The following is a 24,595-nucleotide window of genomic DNA, read 5'->3' on the forward strand; positions in this document are numbered from 1 at the left end:
TCCAGAGCTTTGTGAAACACTGATTTAAGAGTGCATTTTTAGAGCCTTCCCTGGTGGCACAGTGGTTTAGAATCCACCTGCCTATGCAGGGGACATGGGTTCAAGCCCTGGTCCAGGAAAATCCCACCAACATGCTGTGGAGCAACTAAGCCCATGTGCCACAACTACTGAGCCTGTGCTCTAGAGCTTGTATGCCACAACTACTGAAGCCCATTCCACTAGAGCCTGTACTCCACAACAAGAGAAGCCACTGCAATGAGAAGCCTGCACACTGCAACACAAAGTAGCCCCCGGGATTCACCACAACTAGAGAAAGCCTGTGCGCAGCAATGAAGACCCAAAGCAGCCAAAAATAAAATAAATAAATAATAAAATAAATCTTAAAAAAAATAAGATTGCGTTTTTAGAATGTGGCTACCTTTAGTTACTTCAAAACTATTATAGTACCCATATTTTATAAAGTTATGAAAAATAAAGAAGTGGAGATATCAGTCTGAATTACTCAACAATTTCCAATATCATGATTGATCATATTTTTTCTGATGGTAAATATAAAACCATTTACCTAGAAAGAATGATAATTCTCATGTCATTAACAATATATTAATTTCATCACTGTCTTCACTAAAAGCAAAGGACAATATTTTCTTCAAAGAAATTTTTCTTCTAAACCATCTTGACCATACCACCACCAAATAATCTTGTTTCCTAAATATATGTGATGGTAGGGAAGCAATAAAATGATTTTACCAATATTTGCTCTTCTAAATTTCATCTGTACTTATAGTACATTAGTGACTGAAAAAAGTATATCTAACTTGAACTAAAATTATGAAGAAGGCAGATATAAAAAGGGCTGAGTTTTCAAGCCAAATAATAAGGTATGACTTACCCATAATTCCTGAAAATTTTATTTCACAATCTTTTTAACATTTCTAATCTTTTTCTAATTACTTACACAGTTACTTTAACATTTTTTTAATTATAGATGTTTTTCCCAATATGCCTTCTGTTGTACAAATATAATAATTTTTTTTTTCCTTGTAAGCTGACTAATAAAAATAGCTTTGGGTATGATAATACGTGTTTGTGTGTGTGTGTGTGTGTGTGTTTCTGTTTTTTAATATCCATACAAATGCTAAGCATTCTTAGGACAGGTTTCCATTTTGACATGATTTTAAAATGTCACAATTTTGATGATGACATAAAATCAATTCACATATGGATATTTTATTCTACAAATATAAAAAATATCAACAGCTTCAAATGGGTATTCTGTTTAGGGATTTTATAGCTGTATAGCTCTCCTTAATTTCTCCCAGATATACAATTACATTAGCATAGCCCATTTTCTCCAGTAGACTTATTCCTGGAGTGTTCTTATCGATACTCTTCTAGAGGTGGAATCACTCATCTTTTCATGGTCTTTTTCATGAAAAATATAAAATCTAGAAGGCAGCACAGCCATGCACGCAAATCTAAAATGCAAAACAGATAGTAATAACAGTAGCATAACAAAGAGACAAAGAAAAGTGGTATGTAATTTTAAGGGTGGGAGGAATTTCCCTATTAAATAATCAAGAGAAATATCATTTTAACTAACATTTAAAAGACAGTAATACCTTAATTGACCCATATATACTACTTCCTTCAATTCAAATAAATATTTCCTGATCCTGCGCAGTTAAGATGTTTCTGCCAAACATTTGCTCAAGCTTTCTGATGAAGTTCTTTCCATAGAGGAAGACAAAATAACAATTATTGCACAATACCTGGATGTATTGATTCTGTGGGTTCACTGACCTGTAAGAGGTTGCTGGTTTACCTCTAAGAAGCAGGGTCTGAATAGTTCTATGGCAGGAGTAGTGAAGGCAGGGCTGCCAGTAGCTTAATGAGCTTATCTGAGAAAACACACCCATATAGGAAGATAGAGCCCTAATTCATTCAGCAAGTAGAACATGGATGGGATTTCAGGGTCAAATTTCCTCCTTGGCCATGAACCTTGTGCAGTGAATAAACTGATCAACTATGTATGATGATTCTGGGAGGGTGGAACAAATCATCAGTTTGTATGAGAAGAAAGAGAAGAAAGAAAAAAGGAGGGAAAGAAGCAAGGAAGGAAAGAAGGAAAGGAGGGAGACAGGAAGAAGAGAGGAAGGAAAGATACAATAAGCACCAAATTTGTTTCTTCTCATCACCCTAAAATAGATGACTTCCTAAAAGGATGATGGCCCTTATCTGGGGACTCTATTGAGAAATTCTGTACATCTTTGTTAAAAATAAGTGAAAAAAATTTCTCTATATAGTGGGAATGGGGTTATTCTAAAGCTTCAATTATCTCGAGAAATAGTAAGGTACCCAGGCAGGGGCCACAGTGAAAAAAACCTAGATCTGCAGAAGATACTATCCAGAGCCACACTATTTTCTCTGAAATGCTTGTTTTTGTTAGGAAATGCAGCGGTAGCAGCTACTATTCTTTTCATTCCTATTGCATCCTTGTCTCCATCCAATCCTCACTCACAAGTGTACTTTGCTCTGACGGGGCTCACCAGCTCACTGGAGTTGTGACTACTGCCAACAGGGAAAACTGTGAGAGATCTCACAGTTCTTGACCATATCAGTGGAGAATTCAGTAGCTTCCTCTCCTGGGTCTGTGAAGTAGTCACAACCTATGAGAGTGTAAATAACAAGAGTCAACAGGCCCAAGGAGATCAAGGCCTTAGCACAGCACAGGCTGAGTGTGTGTGAGAATCAGAAAAGGGAGGCAGGTGTTTTCAGTACCACATAGACATTTCAGAAAATATATTAGCTCACAATTTTTGCAATACATCTTTGAAATGAATTCAATTTCCTTTATGTTTGATCATCAATTAAGCAGAGTTACTGCCCTGCCTTTCATAAAAAGGTATATTTAATATAGAAAGTCAATATTTAAAGGCAATCATCACAAGAGTAAGACAAAATCAAGGAGTAAGTCAAATATAGAGTTATTTCTATGCTATCATCGCTCTTTGAAATTATTTTTGCCTATGGACAAGAACTGAAGGAAAACACAAAATGTAAAATGTATTATGTTACTGTGGAATGAATGTGGGTAAACAATTTTTCATCTTTATTTTCTTCTTTAAGTATTTTTAAAAGTGCATTAGTATATGTAATTAATCTCTAATGTATCTTTTGTTTTGGAAATTCTGATTTAAATGCTTGAGATTTTATACTCAGTTACCATTACCTTTGGGAAAAATACAATACATTTTTAATATTTCTATATCAAAGAGACTAGGAGAAAGTATACAAAATGGAAATCATGTTCTATAGTTATTCTGAAGATAATTTAATAATTCACTTATGCATTGCAGTAAATTATATATATAGTTTAAAATAATAATTTATATATGCAGAGCAGCAAATGTATACAATTTACATTTACAAAGCTTTGAAAGTCTTTTCCAAGTATATTGTTCTTACTTATACTTTATGTGATAGAAAGGAACAGGCCTTAACACCCTCTGGTCATAAGGCCAACTCTTGAATTTTTCCCATTTTGGTTGTGTGACTTTGTACACATTTCTTCTTTAAGCCTCAAACTTCTTAATTGTAAAACAGGAGTAATAGCACCTTCACCTCTGGGTTGCTTTGAGCTTTAAGAATTGAAAACAATGGCTCAATACACCATAAGAATAAGGGTGTGTGCAATCACGAATTTTGGTTTGGAAATATTTGTTACCTCTGTAATACTCAGGAAGAAAGGTAAAGTTGGCAATGTGGTAGTTCAGAGGAAAGGACTAAGGAAAAGACATTCTCTTAATGAGTAATTAGGCTCAGTCTATACCACTAAATATACAATATGCCATCTACAACAATGTACAATTAATTAGTAAGAAAATATTGAATGCTAATACATGAGCATTAATAGCTTCACATTTTCCAACTTTCCATGTGATTCCTGGCCAAAACTTTATTTGAAATATCAAATATTCATGTATGCATGTATGTATGTATGCAAGGACTCCTGCAAAGCAGGAGTCCTAAATTTCCTTACTGAATAATCCAACTCTTGGACTCAATATATGATATAATATTGGTTCAACTATGGGTCTGAAAGACTCCACATCTATAAGTTCTGACTATCCCCTGTGACTTTCTGCTACTACACATTTTTAACTTCTCTTGTCTATTGAATAAGAGGTCCAGAAATATCTTATCTTGTAAGGGCAGTGACTTAAATATGCTATAACCTTGAGGAACAAGCAATTAGCTAGATTTAAAAGAAATTTTGAGCCCATTTTTTATTCCTCTCTTTTTAAAAATTCTTAAATTTTTAAATTTTTATTTATTTATTTTTTAATTTCTCTTTTAAACCTGCTTTTCCTAATTTCTGAATGCGCCAATAGCTGGGTATCCAGAGTCAATCAGTTTCACTACTTATATGTGTATATCACCAAGCACTGCATTTTTCATGTCAGTGTTTCTGCAGTAGATAATGAGCTCTGCTAAGGTCTTTGATTTAAATATTATTACTCTATTTTATATTTTTGCTCTTATCATTTGTTTTGTCCCATTAGACATATTTATCTTCATTTTTATTTTTCAGAATGAAAGGTGAACTGAAAACATACCTATTTTTCAAAAGACTGATTTTTTAAAATGTAATGGAGATAAACATTAGTATGAAGACTCTCTTGGATGAAGATTTGTAAAAAATTAAACAACATTAAATACAATCTTTTTCAAAGCAGTTTTATGAGAATGACTTTTGACATCTTTAATCAAGACCTGAAATAATTTGGGACCAAAGTATTTTTTTCTACTGTTTTGGTTAACCAAAGACGGTGGTGGACAAGGTGAAAGGTGTGTATTTTTTTTCCAAAATACATTTCTTCAAAGGTTTTTACATACTTCTCTTATATTATTTAACAGTAAGGTACAGAATTATTATTGGAGAAAGTCCTAGTTTAAAAAGTTCTTATAAAGCATGAGATAGCAAAGCTTCCTTGAGTTATAGATGCTTTACTGCAAGCTTACTTATGCACTTTCTTCAATATACTTAATTATAAAAGAATTATCTATGACAAGTCTGCCAAATAAATTTTTCAGGAATTATCTCTATAAAAGAAATTTTTTTTATACAAAACAAAATTTTTGTTGCTTTTATAGGCCAAAATGTGACTTTTTTTTTTTTTTTTTAATGAATGACCATTCATTACGGCTTTTTCCATTTTAAGAATATAAGATTATTAGAACATGCTATGTGAGGGTTTTTTTTCTTTCTTTCTGTATACAGCTTAAATTATACAGAGTTTGATATCATGAGGATGGATGGATGGATACATAGATAGATAGAAGGAAGGGAGTAAGGAAGAAAAAGAAAAAGAGACAGAGATAGAAATAGGACATAATAATATAAATTTTTCAGATTACCTTAATGCCCTGTGGAAAGCTTCTCACTAAAATTTAGAACAGGCATTTGAATCTGCTTCAATTCACAAAATCAAAGAATCTTAGTGTTAGAAGTGACCAAAATCATACCATTTTCCAAGTGCAGAATACTTCTTAATGAAGCATTCACTGACATCACATACTCATTAAAAATGTCAGAATCTTTCTATCAAACTGAGCTGAAGTATCTTTCTTTTGATTGCTAGAGTCCTGTTCTTTGGAGCAAGGTGAATCTGTACTATTTCTTCTTCCACATGACATTTCTTTTAAATAGCTGAGAATATGCAAATTGTCTCTAAGTTTCCTTCTCTCCAGACTGCATATCATCATTTTTTCTTAATTTTCCAGGTAATAATAATACATCATCCCCTGCTAACTTTTCACCCAGCTACCTCCAGGTTGTTAATGCCTCTCTTCCAGATGAATTCTAACCAGACCAGAGCAGAGTGACACCAAAGCAGCCTTCATTCTGAATACAATTTCCTAATATCATTTTCAGTAGCCATTTTTCACCACTATTGAATTATAGCAATCTAATACTCCCTTTCCATTTTATTTTTATTTTGTCTTTTGTTCTGTTTTGTTTTTGTATATCTCTTAGGTTTTTCTCTGCTGACAAATGGCCCTGATTGAAGCCATTTTCTGTGTAGACTCAGTAAAATTATTGCTATCACAGCTGGAACAAAAGTATAAAATTATTTGGTCCTAATTTATTTTATCCAAATATTCATTATATTTCTAAAAGTAAAATTAAATAATATAACTCATTTAATTTCAGACATGAAGAGGACACAATTTGAAATTTCATGAAAATTATATATTTTTTTAAATGATAACCCTAATTTGTTTTAGAGTACAGGTTAAAAACCTTAGTGTTTAACTATTTATCATTATAACATCGATTTGAATCTTCTATCCCTCACCTGCTCCCCAACACATGTATCTCTAAACATAGTTATAAGAAATAGTTTGTGGAAGTCTATAAGACAAATAACACTTACTAGGAAATATTTTTTTAAATGTTTTCAAATCCTGTAAATTTTTAGTTAGTAACAATAAGTAGAAGACTGTCTTCTGTTATTTATCATTATTTTTCAATGCCTTTCCTTATACTAATAAACATTTTTAAATATGGAAAATATTAGCATAACAAATAATTATCATCACTGGTTTATTTCAACATATGTTAGATAGCCTATCTGTTAAAGCAGGGTGAGGTGTTCTTGAATCAAATTTAATTTATCATTTTTATTATTTGTATAATTTATAATTGCAATCTCTATTATTGCAGTGATTTCTATTTGGATGCTAACTGCACAAGGAATTTCCTTATTCCTTTCACAGTAATTTTCTTCAATCATGAGATTCATTCAATTTTTCTTGAATTTCAGATGTAGGAGACTGGACTCAAGGTATATTTCATGAGGGTCTCTATGTATGGAGTTCTGTCTCCTCAATAATTCGACAGACAGATTAATTGTCTTCAGGAAAAAAATGTTCTTGTGAGGCTAAATCTAAAGCTCTTAGTTTTTCCTTTTTTTCCCCTCATTTTTCACTGTTTGTAGATAAAATACTTCTCCTTTCTTAAACAGTACAAAGCATATGACCCACACAGCACATCCCACTAAATCCCATGGGTATCCAGTCTGGTGATATATATTCTGATTATTATAATTTTATAAGCATGGAACCTGAGACTATGGGTTTGCTTCATATCATACTGTTTTAAAGTAGCAGAGTTAGGACTTACACTCATGATTTCTGACAGCAAGTGTTACATCATTCTAAACTTCCAGAATGCCCCTAATTAATTCACCAAAAACTCAAACTATAAAACTATAATATAGAAACAATATCAAATGAGATTACAAATTTAAATGATTTGGATTTGCATGCATTTCATCTGAAAGTAAACTGCAGCTGTTTCATTTTGGGGACACTGTATTTTGTTTTGAAATTAATATTTATATTTATTATCAATCAATATTCAACATTTTATTTATCATCAGTGTATTTTAATAAAAATTCTGGGAATTAAATTAGTTAGCTATGGATATTCATTACAGTAAGAAGTATTTCATGCAGAAGCCTATCCTCCTGTTTTGATATTGAATCCCTACTTCATCTATTGTTAGATTTTTATTAATTTACAAAAAGTGTAACATGCAAACATGATAATAAAGCCTTCTTTTGCATGCTTTATAAGACATCAATTATTTCAATCATCCAATCAATTAGACATTAATGAATTATTGCTGAACTAGGCTAGTCAAATGGGGGTAGAGGGAGACTTAGAGGAGAAGCAGAAGTAAGCAGAAAAGTTTACTTAATATATTGAGAATTTGGAGCCTGAAAATAAAATTTCCAAGAAAAGAAATGGAATTATATTTTGTAGTCATGAATATGTTTAATTCAAATTTATGTAATCAGGGTAGCATAGCTTTTACAATCAATTATTTACTTTAATCATTTGCTTTTATAGAGTTATTACTAATATTATTAACATTAACAATTATTTCTGTAGAAAAAATTTTCTCTGTACTTGCCCTCTTTGCTTTTTCCTCATTTCCTCTCAAGCACACCAGATGTTCCTTTCCATCATAGCTACCACTGCACTGTAAAAGCTCATTCAAAGCAACAATGAAATCAAAATAAATAGAAAGTCAGTATCAAGTTCTCATCTTAGGAGATCTATGGCAGCTTTTGTCATGGCTGTTCACTTCCCCTTTCTTATGAGCTATCTTTACAGAGCATCTGAATCACCATTCTTCAGTTTTTCCTTCAATTTCTATAGCTTCTCCTTCTCAGTCTCCTCATCTCTGTAACCTATGTTTTAGTCCATATAGTTATTCTCTCTCTCAATAATCTCTTAGATTATTGGCATGAAATAGCAGTGCAAACTGCCAATTTACACCTACAGCCAACTCAACTTTCTTAAACTCCAAATTCATATGTCCAACTGCCTGTTTTACATCTTCACTTGAATGTCAGATAGGCATTCCGCACTTGTCTGAAAAATGAGCTCCTCAATCTCCCCACCCAAAACCTGCTATCTTCTCAATCTCAATAAGTAGAAACTCCATCTTTGTAGTTGCCTGCAACTCCCACCTCCTGGTCACCCAGGCACTGGTAATGTTCTTATTACTTTTCTTTTCCTTCCATGTCATATCTAATCCATCAACAAATGCTTAAAACATAAATTAAATCATGATATTTCTCAGTTCAAAACCCTCCAACATCTGATTCCCACCTCATTAAGTGTAAAAGCTAAATTCCTCAAAATACTCATATTAGCTTACTTGATTTTGTTTATTTGCTTGTTTTGGTCCCATTAGCTCTCTCATTTTGTTTTTCCCACTCTCCTCCTGCTCCTTCTTCTCCAGTATACTAACCACCCGGAACACACTGAACAGACTCCTGCCTCAGGGCATCTGTGTCTGTTGTCCCTCTGTCATGAGAAAAACCACATGGTTATCACCCTTAGTTCTTTCATGTCCCACAGGAAAGGTCTCATCAGCAGGAATTTCTCCCATAATCTCCCAAAAAACAAACAAATAGACAAACAAACAAAAATACCCAATCCTAATATTCTCTAAATATTTTCATTCTGATTCATTTCTTCCAAAATATTCATCACTTCAAAATAGTATACATTTTAACTTCTACATTCATTCAATGTTTCTCTTCCCATAATGGAAAGTTAATTTCAAAAGATAAGAGGGTTTTTTTCCCCCAGATTTTATTCATGATTGTATTTTTAGATCATTCATAATAGCATATCATATATGTCTGTGAATAAATGAAATACTTAAATTTGATAAAAGGTTAATAAATATTTTAGAAAATTGAGAAATAGAGGTTATAATGACCTTCATAGATCACTTACATATCTCATAACAAAAGCTGATACAATTTACAAAATACAACCAAATAATAGGCAAACAAAATAAATAGATTCATATAAAAATGAAAAGGAAAAAATAAGAAAACAAAATGGAGGATATCATAAAATCCAGCATAGTTCATTGGCTATACTTTGGTGGTCATTTTAAATAAATCTTGTAGCAGCCAAACAGAAGGAAATACTCTAAGTGACATTACCTACAGAGTCCATGAGATTAAAATAAACAATCTCCCCCATTCTCACCAAACAATAACAATGACAATAGAATTAAACTGAAAATAATAAAGTTATTTAGAAGGTGAACAATTGTTCTCCATAGTAAGAGAGACATTCCCCATGTCCACTCGAGCCCAACCCCCTAAGAGAATACTGTCAGACATGGTAGATGACATGCCTGACTTATTCCTGTAATTTGACTATGACTGATTCTTATTATGCCCCTCAATACAAATCAATAGTAAATGCCAAAGGGCAATTCAGTGCAAGCAATTTTATGAAAGAAAAAAATAATGACATTCAAGTATGAGCCTATCTGGTCAGGCTCAAGGGAAAGATAAATTTTAGAATACTTAGGTGAAACATTTTCAAATGACTAAAGATATTTTATATGTAATATAGTAGATTTTTTTGTGTTACATCTTTGAGGATGTTTTGAGTTAATAACAGTCAAAATTAACACTGATTTATTACAGTAATGCAAGTTGAAGGGACTACGTATTTCCAAAAAGAATAAAAAAAATTTCCTATATTATATCAATTTAATTTGCACAGACAAATAAGTTCATGGATTTGATTTAAACTAAAGCATATAATGTGTACATAATACTCTGAAACATGAATACCATAGTTTAACAATTATTCTAATTTTAATATGATAGTAGTTATTTAAATAGTAAAGAAAACAAAATTTATCAGTTTTATTCTTGTTTTCTTTAATTTTATTTTTTACATAACACAGAAATAATTATTTACATTACACTTCAGATATTCTTACAATATTTCTCACACATCTTCATTTTTATCCTCTGAAAATCCTCAAGCAGAGAAACATGGATATTTCTGAAAAAGTGTGTGACTTACTATTTTTATTATAATATTTGCAAACTAATTTATATTCTATACATATAATATACATTTACAAAGTTTCCTCTAAGATTATGCTTACCATTTCTCACACAGCTAAATATTAGGAAAAATTGAATATACTGCCCCTTCTCAAAACAAATCACAGAGAAAAATTATCAAAAACTTACAGTATGATTTTCCTTCCAACTCCAAAAGGTACTAATAAATGCTCTAAGTATCCTTATATCACTTTAAAATTATTCTCCCTAAAGACTAAGTTAAAATACTAAGTCCACTGAAATTTTAAAGTATACAAAATACAATTACTTAAAACTTAAGACTTTACAATTCTTATAAAAATCTGTACCTCTAAAAACATTTTCCTCTTACTACATCATTGTTATATTGGTCTTCTTTTATGCCCAAAGTGTATCTAAAGTGTTTAGTTTTTATTCCTAATTATTTAGCTTATAGACATGAATACAATTGTGAAATAAATAGGAGAAACAGTCTTTCTTTCACAATATAGGCCACAGAAGTGGGAATATAAGGCAAATTATAAAATAAACATTAGCTAAGACATTCCACAATCTGTACGAGTGTCAGGCCATGCCATTCAAGCCACTCTGAGGGCACCATACAATTATACTTATTTTCTTCATTCAAGATATGGGCACATTACAAAAACATTAAACATTCTTTTAAACAACTTATTTTGATTATTTTGTATCTAATAGGCAATTTGATAGTTTAGACTAAATTGTTTTAGTGTTTTATGTACTAGATACAATAAAATAAGCTCATGTTCGTTGAGTTTATTAGTGTGTGCAGACATATCCTTTCAATAAACTGAAGGATAGAATCAGTATAAAACAAGTCACTTTTAGCCCAAGACTGAGATTAGGGCAAAGAAGGCACACACATTCTCTTTGCAGAGAGAAATTTGTTTGCAGAATTCAGTGTATTTTCAGAGAATCTGACTATATTGTAACTATACATCAGTAGCAGATGCTGTTAATGTCTCAATTCATAATTCCTCAATTCACCTACAGCCACAGGTGAGTGTTCCTGTCCCTCTTCAAGGGTCTACACTGCATCATTGCTTCTCTGTCTCAAGGTTTTCTCTAGCACTATGGAACCTTTTTCAGCCAAAGCAGGGCAGTTCAAAATGGCCCCAGTATCCAATGTTCCAAAAGTCAACCCTCACCCAATTAGATCAATGAGGGACACATTTAACCCAATTTCCTATCTCTTACTGCTTTGACTTAACCTAAAGTTATTAATAATCTTGTATTAGAAAGCTGTGAAGATCAATCATAGAATAGCTTTTGATATTTAGTAAGGGAATGATGAATTTTAGCTATTACTACTATTATAGGTTGAACTAATTTAATCTAAAAGTAGTAATTCAAACAGGTTTGGTTCAGTTGAATATGATTTCCAAAGGAAATATTTCTTAGAAATTCAATGACTAGCTATTATTGGTTCACATATATCCATTTGTCTTTGCTAATATTTAGGTTGATGAACAGAAACACACCCAACACCTACTCAAGTCAGGAATACAGAAATAATGTCTATTAGAACTAATATTTAATGCTTCATTAAAAAGAAAGTAAGCCTATTTACATAAACATTTAACTTCAAAGATAATATTGGCAAGACTATGAATGACAACACAGGCAAACACATGAATAATCTTTCAATCAAAATGGTAGTTCCACACTGACACTTCACAATTCACTGTGTTAGAACTACTGGCATTTCTTCAGTTTTGTGTTCTGATCCTTAAATTGAGGCCACCTTTCTACTTCTGAACAAATCAAATAAATATATATTGTATTGCTGTGATACTCATCTGGCACTTTTAGTTTTCAAGATTCTAGAGTTCTATTATTTATCTTAAATGTCCTTAAGATCCTTCTGTTCTTCTTTTCCATTTCTTAGCACTAGTTTGATTAATCACTGTGTGCCTCCAAAAGCAAGAACTGGGAAGCAAAGTTGAAGCAATCACTGTTCGATCCCGGTATAAATATATAGGGTGTGAATAAGTCTACTGTAGCCAAAAATAGCATTGAGAGTAGTCCAGATTTGTGCCATGGGCTTTCGTTTAATTAGGTGTTGGTTCTACACAGGGGCCTTACACTTTCAGTTGGGACATGCTGACCCTTCTTCAAACTACACATATGATTGTCACTAAAAACTCTCTCAATCGCAAGCACATAACCATGATTTTCTCTCAGTGCTTTAGAAGAAAAGTAATCAGTATTCAGAAGCTTTGGATAAGTAGTTAAAGCACTTGAAAGATTCTAGTAGTAGGCTGTTGAATTGAGTTTCCCAAGAAACCGGTTCAAGCAACAGCTTTTAAATATTTTATTCATGCTTTCTTGAAAGGGAGTATGTCTAATAGATTTATGATAAAATCTATGCAGTAGATAGGTGATGGAAAATGAATGCACTCAGTTCTTAGAGAACTTGTGATTGCCTTAATCAGTAGTTATATGCTGCTGCTGAAATTCCTTAGACTAGCCCTGTTTAATATAAATTTAAGAGCCACAAATACAAGCCAAATACATAATTTTAAAGGAAAAAGAAATAGGTAAAAATAATATATTTTGTTAACCTGATGTATCTAAAATATCATTTCAATGTGGAATCAAAATATTTTTTGTATAATCAAAATAAAATTAATAAAATACTTCACTTTTTTTCACACTTGACTCTTGGACATATTTGCATTGTATTTTATTTTCACAATGCACTTCAATTTAAACTAGCCACGTTTCAAGTGCTGAAGAGCCACATTTGGCTAGTTTTATTGGACAGCACAGTCTTGGCTCAGCCCAATATTTTCTTTACAGTATCCTCTTAGATATTTGCTACTTTATGAAATACTTCTCAGTTGCTTTGCATGAAGAATTCTTTACAGTTTCTTCTGGCTAACACTGTGAGGCTATCAACTCTCAATTCACAGAATGGTCCTCTATTTCTAGAGGCCCAGCTACTTTCTTACATTCTATTTTTAATCCATTAGCATTATAAAAGAATTATAATATTAGAATTATCATAATATCTGTTAGAATTGTTTTTAAAGATGCTTACATGTTTGTGAGTGAAAGTCTGAGAAGTCTTAGAGCAAAGGACATATCTTTTATCACTCAAAGTTGCCTACACTGACTTCAAAAAAAAAATTATTTCCCAACTCTTGATAGCATTCTCAATATTACATACTTTCTAATAAAGACATAATACACCAATGCACATGATGTGTGTGTGTGTGCAGGTGTGTTTGTGTGTGTATATTGAGACAGAGAGAGAGTGCACAAAATTGATGAATTGACATCGCTGTATTTTTACCCATAGCTTTGGGAGTACAGTGTATTTTCTTTATCTTCTACCTAAACAGGTCATTATGTGGACAATAATGTGACAATCTGTTATCATTACCTCTGTTGGACTGTTCTGAAGACACTAGAGAGGATTAAATGATCTGGAAAACTCAGTCTATGGAAAAGTCTATCGTACTCATCTCTGTTATTTCCACTGCTATGCATCACTGAAATCTTAGAACAATATGATTTGCTATAGTGACATATAAACACAAAGGTCATTTTTCACCTTCTTTATCCCAAATAAATCTCACAGATCCTTTAAAACTTTCCATTCCACATGCTAGCTTAATATAAAATATTTTAAATGTTATTAAAATTTATATTCAATATGTAATAATGAAATGTTTTATTATTTTAAGAATTTATCTGCTTGAGAAATACATAGGTAGTATGAAGTACTCAGCATAATATACTATCCTTAATTAAGTCTACGAGGTTGTGGGTAAGTTAAGTCTTGGAGACTTCCAACATTCCATAAGGTGGAAAGAAGGAAAGAGTATTTAAAAGTAAGTACTATAAGCAAACCCCAAATCTTAAGCTTCTTCATTTCCCTGAAACCTACCTACTCTATCTTATTATAAGCATGGCCCCCCAAATCACCTAAATCATGCATGATCAAAAACTTTTTACTGAAAGTATTGTTTCTTTTTTTTCCTGTCTTCAACATGTCAGAGACAAATTAGGTAAGAAAAAAAGGTTTGAAAAGTAAATATGATAGTATTAAAGAAAAAGCATATATATATATATATATTTTTTTTTTTAATGGCATTTGCAATCATGCTCATAGAATAGAATTGACTAAGCACAGGAACTGGTGCCACTATGTGCAATTTGCAAGCTACAAGAAAAGCTTTATAGACAAGTTATTATATCTTTTATATATGAACTAATCACTAAAAAGCTTATAGAGATACTAGTTTCTAAGTTAGGATACAAGAAACTATGGATAGTTTATTTTCAAGGTAAAAGAGATGCTTTTGTGCTAAGTTTACCATTCTTGAAATAACATTCCAGTTTTTGAAACCCAACTATTGCCTCAAAGTTTACTAAGGCAGAATACTGTCACTTGGAAATCATTTACAGTGTAATCTTTCCTGCTAGTAGTCTAATTAGTTAACTCACCATACATTAGCGATAGGGATTTTTGACTTTCTTAGTTTGATATGTTAGCCCAGAGGATGGTAGATCATCATTTAGAGAATACTAAAGATCTGTAAAGGTGTGATTATCAATCCAGCTTGTTTACATTTGAACTCTTTCCCTTAGTCACAATCCCCATAGAAAAGTAAGGAGAAGACTTTAATCTGAAGGATTAATTTCTAAATGATATTAATTTCTCTGCCTAATACAAAAAATGTCTTTTTAATGATGAATAACAGCTATATAAATCATTACTTATGTTTTTTGTCCAATTTTTAAGAATGCATTATGTGTAAAGCTATATGGACAGTAAAGATTAGAATAAGGTTAAAGTACCTAGCTTTACAAAATATTGTATAGAAACTAAAAGCAGATGAAAAATTAACTGATGATTATTATTCATCAAGAAATAACTGATGACCACAATTCATTCAGTCAGTATGTGGCCTACTTCTCATTTAATGCAAAAAGAGTCTGATACATATTGTGGAAACAGTTGCATTTGACCTTAACCTTGAACACAAAAAGAGGGAAAACTGGGGGGTATAGAGAATGCCAGATAGGGTTAATAATAAAAACAGTGGAATTAAAGAAGGGCAGTGAAATACATGCTAAGGAATAATTTAAGTATCTATAATGAGTGGAACATAAAATTCTTTGTGAATAATAATTGTATTAGTTAGCCACTGCTGCACAACAAAGCATCCCAAAATTCAATGTTTTAAAATAATCATTTATTATCACCTTCTTATCTTGAGTGGCTGTGGGTCAGCTGATTACTGCTAGGCTTAGCTGGGATGGTTCTTGTAGGGTGGAGCTACTCCACTATCTCTTTTTCTCCTTTTTTTCTTTTTTAATTTTTTTTAAAAAAATTTTTAAGTTCTTTATTGGAATATAACTGTTTTACACTCTTGTACCAGTTTTTGAGGTACACCAAAGTGAATCACCAGCATTTATACATATATCCCCATATCTCCTTCCTCCTGCAACTCCCTCCCACCCTTCCTGTCCTGGCCCTCTAAAGCATCACCCATCATCAAGTTGAACTCCCTTTGTTATACAGCAACTTCCCACTAGCTACCTATTTTACAGATGGTAGTGTATGTATGTCTATGCTACTCTCTCACTTTGTCCCAGCTTCCCCTTTGCACCCCCTCAACCCCATGTCCTCCAGTCCATTCTCTGCATCTGCATCCTTATTCTTGCCCTGTCACTGGGTTCAACAGTACGATTTTTTTAGATACCATATATATGAGTTAGCATATGGTATTTGTTTTTCTCCTTCTGGCTTACTTTACTCTGTATGACAGTCTCTAGGTCTATCCACCTCATTACATATAGCTCAATTTCATTCCATTTTATGGCTGAGTAATATGCCATTGTATATATGTGCCACATCTTTATCCATTCATCTGTTGATGGACATTTAGGTTGCTTCCATGCAGTTTACAGATTCAATGCAATCCCTATCAAATTACCAATGGCATTTTTCACAGAACTAGAACAAGAAATCTTACGATTTGTATGGAAATGCAAAAGATCCCGAATAGCCAAAGCAATCTTGAGAAGGAAAGATGAAGTTGGTGGAATTAGGCTTCCTGACTTCAAACTATACTACAAGGCCACAGTGATCAAGACAGTATGGTACTGGCACAAAAATAGAAAGGAAGATCAATGGAACAGAATAGAGAACCCAGAGGTAAACCCAAGCACATATGGGCACCATATCTTTAACAAAGGAGGCAAGAATATACAATAGAAAAAAGACAGCCTCTTCAATAAGTGGTGCTGGGAAAATCAGACAGCTACATATAGAAGAATGAAATTAGAACACTTTCTAACACTACACACAAAAATAAATTCAGAATGGATAAAGACCTACATGTAAGGCCAGACACTCTTTTTTGCCTTATTCTCATGGTGATGAGAAAAGAACAACAGGGTTTGTGGAAATATACAAGGTATCTGAAGGTCCAAGCTCAAGGCTGATATACTATTACTTCTGTCTCATTCTATTGGCTAAAGAAAGTCACATGGCTAAGCCCAAAGTCAAAGGACAGGTAAATATATTTTATTCCTTTATTAAGAGAGACTGGAAAGTCACATGACAAATAATACTGATACAGAGAGAGCTGAAAAATTAAATACAATATTATTACAATCTACCAAACTGGTAAAATGCAAACTTATAAATTTATTCTTCAGCAGATCTGTCTGTAAAAGTACTGACTGCCAACATCAGAGTCTGTTTTTTTGGTTTTTTTGTTTTTTGCTTTTTTTAATTGTACAAGCAAAAGAGAGCTATTGAAAGTTTGCTACAAGGATGTTTCACCATAATCTTATTTTTCTTTCTTTCTTTTTTTTTAAATTGTTGTCACATCTGTTAGTTTGTTCCTTCATAGACTGCTTTTCATGTTTAAAGATATCTTTCTCTGTCTTGAAGGAATTAAATTATTACCAATATTTTATCCTTAATGTCTACATTTCTGCCTTTTAAATTTAGGTTTTAAATATAACTAGTTATTTACTTATTTTTTTCATGGCATGCTGAGAGATCTGATTTAACTTACTTATTTTTGTTATGGATAACCTCTTTTACTAGAATAACTTATGGGATAGCCCATTCTTTCTCCACTGACCTGTATACCCAATTTTTATAGATACATAGAGTGTTTTCTATGCTCTCCATTTTACACATAAGTCTGCCTTAGGAGTCTACCTTGTGCCCTTAACACACTACCTTAATTATTTATGATGTTACACCAAAACTAATTCATGGAGGATTAACACTTTTGAAATTGACTCTCCACATCTATGAACACGATATATCTCTATGTTTTTATGCATTTCTTTAGGGTTTTGAATATATTTGTTATATGTGTGCTGTCTACTTTTTGTTTGTTTGTTTATCTTTAGACATTTTCATTATCTGCCAAGGCCAGGTAAGAAAATAAAAATAAAACTCATGGTATTTCAAGCAGAAAGGAATTTAAATATTAGGTGCTTATAAACTGTTAAAAGGGCTGAAGAAACACATGTCAGAAAGACCACTGCTAAATCTTTAATAAACCACTAGCTTTCAAATACTAAAGAAATTGCAAAAACTATACAAAATTGCCAGCAATGATCATAGCTTCCAGCACTGAGACATAAGATACTAAAAAAAGCATCTGGGGTCACTAGAGCTGGAAGGACCATGGTAAGAATTCTACTTCTCTTATAACTTCCATATCTCATGTTTCCTGTTGAGTGGCGCCTAATCCTGAGTCTTGCTGGCAAGTCTTTTGAGAAGTGCAGTTATTAGGCCCCAGGCCCTCTAATGTCCTGAAGAGGAAAATAATGAGGAAATGATGCTATGTGACAGCACAAAATCCAGAAAAGTATTATATAATCATTGCTTTGATTATGAATGGGAGCATTTTTTTTTTTTGTATTTCATTTTCTAATAATTTATGACAGGTAAATCACTTTTCTATGTTTATTTTATAGCCCACAACAGCCCCAGGATGCAAATAATTTAATGCTGTGAAAAAGGGCCATCATCTATTTTTCTTTCCACTCTTTCCCCTCTTCCTCCCTCCCTACATCTCTCTCCCTACTTTCCTTTTATCCTTTCTTTCCTCTCTTTCATTTCCTTTCTTTCTTCCTTTCTCCTTCTTTCTTCCTGTTTTCTTTTCTTTCCCTTCTTTCCTTTCTTCACTTCTCCCTATCTCTTCCCTACCTTCTCTACCACCCACCCTTCCTCCCTCCCTCCCTGCTTCCTTCCCTCCCTTCTTTCCTTTCTTCCTTCTTTTTTTAAATCTCATCAGGCTCTCAGTAAAGTTTTATTCTACTCAGTGGTAAAACAGTGTGGCACTCATTCTATCACAATAGCAATCATAATAAACACCTTCCAGATAACAAAGTCCAATTATGTATACGTGTGTGTATAGCTAGATGATAGATGGATGGATAGATAGATAGATAGACAGATGACAGACTTGCTTAATTTCAACTTCTCAACTTCTCATACTCTTGTAAAATGAGACATCTATTTTTTAAAAGCTGATGGAAGCTTAAGGTTCATGACAATTAAGCCCAAGTTTCTACAGTTAGTAAATTTCCAGCAGAGATTCAATCCTGGCTCTTCCTTATTGCAAAGCCTATAATCTTTTTGTTTGTCAAAATCACATCAATACACTCCATAAATATGACAGTTTTTAGGAGAAAAAAATCTATATCTTATTAATCATTTGTCTACTGGTAGAGATAGAGCCCCTCATATATTTTGTAGGATACTCTTGAGGCATTCAGGTAGCTGGGCGTTCAAGCTAAGGGTTTCCACTGCTTGTAAATAAGCAGGATTAAACAGAAACTTTCTTATATTTGAAAACTGCCCCAGAAAAATCATTTTGGTTTTCAATTTCCACATTCATTCTTCCCTGGCAACTAAATAAAGATACAGGAAAAGATGACACAGCCTAAATGTCAATATTTCCTCTGTTTCTATGAATTCCTTCCACAATGGGAATATTCAATAAAAGTTTCTATTTACTGGTCAAGTATCATTTATGATGTATTTTGCACACATTCACATTAATTAAAGTGTCTGAATATTTACAGTTTGTGAATGCCTTATATCATGCTAGCAAAAGTCTATGTAATATAAAACCTAGGCACTCCTTCATATTGTCACACTGAAACTTATTACTGTTTTTTCCCCTTCTTGCTTTGGGCAAACTTAGTTTTCTTTATATCCTTAGGAACTCCAACTTGAGAAATAATTCATCAACATAGCTTCTATGAACAAACTGATATTGAAGATAATCCCTTGGCAGCCAACTTAAACCACTCCCTAGCACCTCTACAACTGGCAGGCAGAGATAAATTCTATCTAAGAAATTCATACAACTTCAAATTGTATAATATTTTATACCAACCAAAAAATTACTTGTCATTCAATTTTGGTTTACATATCTAGGTATTTGGTATTCTTTATATAACAAATTTTCCTATAAAATATTTGAAAATAGTATCTTCTAAAAGTCAAAAACATACAAATACAGTTAAAATTAAATAACTAATTTTTACAAGTGGCAAAATACTGATCTTTATAACAAACATCTTAGAATGAATGAGGATTTTATTATGGAATAACAGTTTTCGAGGGAACTCTTCCATCTTCCTTTCTGACAATTACGAACTGTACTTTCCCATTGATTTGGGCACACCACCCTTGAAACACTACTGTGGACACTCCAATTGTTAGAAAGTTCTAATATTCAGCCAAAACTATCTTCATGGAACTTCCCTGTTATTTTAAGTTGTCTATTCTGGAGACCACACTGCAAACATTATAACAAGTAGCAATGCTATTAATATACACAATACATATATAGCAACTAAAGTATGTGAAAAGGATTTTTTTCTTTCAAATTTCTATGCAATTTTCAAGAACATTAAGGATGAAAAATTAAATTTCTCATTTTTTAAAATGAGACAACATCCCACTCAATTTTTCTCAGCTGTCCTACTCTTTATTTACTTAAACTTATACTAAGAATTAGAGGTTTTTTTCATTAAGTGATAAGTATTCTGCCAATTCTGAAAATCTATAAACCTAGAGCCACTCAGACTCTTCTCTATAATGGAATGAAGCTCTTTCTCTTGGAACTGAGCCAATGCCTATTGAATAGTGTTGTGTAAGTTATTGAATGAAATATTTCATTGTTAGAGGCTGAACTCAGGACCCCTTTTAATATATGTTACCTCTTATTATGGCAGGAATTTAGTTGATTGTGTCAAGATGAAACTGTCAGTGCCTCCCCTGAATGTTTTTAGTAGTTACAGTGACAGATTAGGTAAAAGTATGTGAATGAAATGGGGCTTTATTTAAAGTGACACCGTGAATTTACTCTCATCAGATTCATCAATTCTAATTTACTTATGTCTTTTTGGAGTGCTCAGTCTGTCTCATTTGTTTCAACTGCTTCCTATTCTACCAATATGCTTTTCAATTAGCCAGGCAGAATAACAGCATGAGTGACATAACAAGAGTGAACTATGCTCTGCTAAAGCTGTGTCCACAGGTTCTCTGTACAGTAAAATAAGTCCCCCATCCTCAATGTGAAACCTAGATTTATTAACAGGTTGACAAAGTCTCTTCTAAAAAATTAATTAAAGTTCTGTTGAACTACTTGAATTTAACACAATTCAGCTGGTAATTGATAAAATGCACAAGTTCACAGGTGGCAAAGGCACTTACTCCATTCTATATCCATCTGCTGATATGTCTACCATAAATTTAAACTGCATATCCATCATCCATCTGGAAGTGAGCATTAGATCCAAAATCCTCTTACCTACAGCTGCTTATGCTGTGTTCAGTTGTCTTTCTTTGAAAATATCACAAGCAACAAAAATAAACAGCTTCTAACACTGTAAAATTCAATTCAGGTGTCTGCATATAATTTATTTCCGGTATTCACAGATCTTAGAGAAGTAGCATGTTAATATAGAGTTTGATTTGTTAAGAAGCTCCAGTGATTAAGAGTTGACGACAAAATGCTTTATACATAGGAAATAACAACTTCCAAATGTGTGTACATCTTTTGTATATAGAACACAAATTGTTATTTTAATTTTATGTTGTATATGTAATCTATTCTCAGATCATTCCTGTAGCAAGCAGAACTATGATGGCAAAATTTGGCTGAAAAATCTGCCCAAAATTAGAATATAGCAATAGATTAAATTTATGGGGAATTCACTTTTTTTTTAAAGAACTTTTATTGAGATACAGTTAGCATACAATAAGCTGCATATATTTAGAGTGTACAGTTTGGTATTTTTTTCTTATTAGTAAGGTATATATGGCAATCCCAATCTCCCAGTTCATCCCCCCACCAATCCTCCCTGCTTTCCCCACTTGGTATGGGAAATTCTCTCTTTTCCATGGTTTGGGGTTTTACTTTCAATCTACTTCCTTATCTTTTCTCTCTCCATATTTTCTAGTCTTCGAGAAAATGAAAAGATTTTTATATAAAACTACATCATACGTATCGTAGTTAAGCAGCACACAGTGGAGTAAATTGAAATAATCTGTTCATGCCCACTTAGTTGTGAATTTTAAACATGTTTCTAATCATGTATTCTAAAATATTTTAATGTGGTCATTTTAAATGACCAATATTTAATTATACAATGGTCATTTTTACTCAAAATGGATGTAATTAATGTGTTATGATTTTGGTTGTTGTTTTAGTATACAAGAATGTGGAGTGGCTGAGAAAATAGTATACAAGTCACTTTCACCTGGGAGATCTCCTATTTAAGGTAGGAATGATTCAACCTCTTTCTGCCCATGATTCCTGCCTGTATAACCTAAGCACTGCCTTCAAACTCAAACTGTCAAAAAAACACAAAATCCATCCACTAGCAGATTATATGTTGGTTGAAGACAATATGAAACAGGAAGCTTTATAAGAGCACTGTTTCTCTTATAGTTTTCAGCAATTTAACACAATCTTTATGTACTTGCCATGCTCATATCAAACTAAAAATTTAATATAGGCAAAGTATTTTACTATTTTCACTTTTATATTATTACTAGAATATTTGTAGAGTGTGTTTACTAACACAATTAAGGTTTTTTCAATTTAAAATAAAACACTTATTTAGATTAAAAAATTAACCTTTAACATATTGAGCTGTTATTAAGGAGTTCCATAAATGCTGCACACAGGCTTTATATTTTTTTCCTTCAATATTCTTCAATTTCAAAGGTATATTAATAAAAGATGAACTGTACCTTCTGTCTGGAAACAAGGCCCAGATTATAATCTTCAAAAAGGAAATGGTTCTGTAAAGATATCCTTTTGCCGTAATCATGCAAAAATGATGCTTAGTAGTTCTTGAATGACACAAAATGGCAATCCTTTAAGGTCACCTGTTAAGAAAATATATCTGCTATTATGGTTACAAATAATTTTTCTTTCAACTTTCCACTATTTGAACAAAATCCACTTTTCTTATTAAATATTTTATATAATTGCCTTGTGTAGTTATACAGAAAATTACTATGCTATTTACCAATATCAATACATATTTATAATACTTCTAATTAAATATATGTTTTGAGTTGTTGCATTATCAGATTTAATTTTTCCTTTGTAATTTATATTTATTAATAAACACAAAAGAATATCACAAGCTAAATTTTCATGGATTTCAAAAGCTTAACACATTTAACACACCATTCAGACAGAAAATCATAAGGAAGAATTGAACTTAAACTATATGTAGGACCTGATGGATACAGATATATACAGAATATTTCATCCAGCAGCAGCAGAATATATCTTTTTCTCATGAACACATGAAACACAGGTATTTACCATAAATAACTGATGAATTTATCAAATGTTTTTTTCTTCATTTACTCAGATGCTTTTATGATTTTTATTCTTTATTTTGTTAATGTGGTTCAACATCTGCAAATCAATCACTGTGATACACCACATCTGTTTATGATAAACATGCTTAACAAACTGGCCATAGAGGAATGTATATCAACATAATGAAACCCATAATGAAACCCACAGCCAACATTATACTAAACAGTAAAAAGAGGAAAGCTTTCCCTCTAAGATAAGGAATAAGACAAGTATGCCCATTCTTACTATATTTATTCAACATAGTACTGGAAGTTCTAGCCTGAGCCATTAGGCAGATAGAAAGAAATAAAAGGTATCCAAATCAAAAAGAAGGGAAAACATCTCTATTTGCAGAAGACATGATATTATATATTGAAAAACCTAAAGACTCCACAAAACAAACAAAAAATTAGAACTAATGAAAAAATTCAGTCAAGTTGAAGGATACAAAATCAATACAGAAATACAGTTGCATTTCTACATACCAATAACAAATTATCAGAAAGAGAATTTAAGAAAACAATCCATTTAAATTACATCATAAAGAAAAAAGTACATAAGGATAAATTTAGAGACTTCCCTGGTGGCACAGTGGTTAAGAATCTACCTGCCAATGCAGGGGACATGTGTTTAAGCCCTGGTCTGGGAAGATCCCACATGACGCGGAGCAACTAAGCCTGTGCACAGCAACTACTGAGCCTGTGCTCTAGAGCCCACAAGCCACAACTACTGAGCCTACATGCCGCATCTACTGAAGCCCGTGCGCCTAAAGCCCATACTCCGTAACAAGAGAAGCCACTGTAATGAGAGGCCTGCACACCGCAATGAAGAGTAGCCCCTCCTTGCCACAATTAGTGAAAGCCTGCATGCAGCAAGACTCAACGCAGCCAATAAATAAATTTTAAAAAATAGAATAAATTTAACCAAGGCAGTAAACGATCTGTACACTGAAAACTATAAGATACTGATGGAAGAAACTGAAGAAGATACAAAAAAAGGAAAGATATTCTGTGCTCCTGAATTGGAAAAATTGATATGTTTAAAATGTCCATATGGCTCAGTGATCTACAAATTCAGTGTAATCCTTATCAAAATTCCAATGGCATTTTTCACAGAAAGAGAAAAACAATCTTAAAATTTGTGTAGAACCACAAAAACCCTGAATAGCCAAAGCAATCTTGAAAAGGAAGGACAGAGTTGGAGGCCTCCCACTTACTGAATTCATACTGCATTACAAAGTT

The 24,595-nt window shown here is 32.5% G+C and overlaps 1 protein-coding gene across 1 annotated transcript in view; it reads right to left on the bottom strand.

The window, feature by feature from the left end:
- Nucleotides 1–24,595, bottom strand: part of CNTN5 (contactin 5) — a 1,287,027-nt gene that overhangs the window by 948,074 nt on the left and 314,358 nt on the right. Inside the window, exon 2 of the mRNA XM_057750478.1 lies at nucleotides 22,730–22,867. The gene's annotated coding sequence lies outside the window, so the exon portion shown is untranslated. The remainder of the gene's footprint in view (nucleotides 1–22,729; nucleotides 22,868–24,595) is intronic.

This window comes from Hippopotamus amphibius, chromosome 9, assembly GCF_030028045.1.
Source record: "Hippopotamus amphibius kiboko isolate mHipAmp2 chromosome 9, mHipAmp2.hap2, whole genome shotgun sequence".
In the NCBI taxonomy this organism is placed as follows: domain Eukaryota; kingdom Metazoa; phylum Chordata; class Mammalia; order Artiodactyla; family Hippopotamidae; genus Hippopotamus; species Hippopotamus amphibius.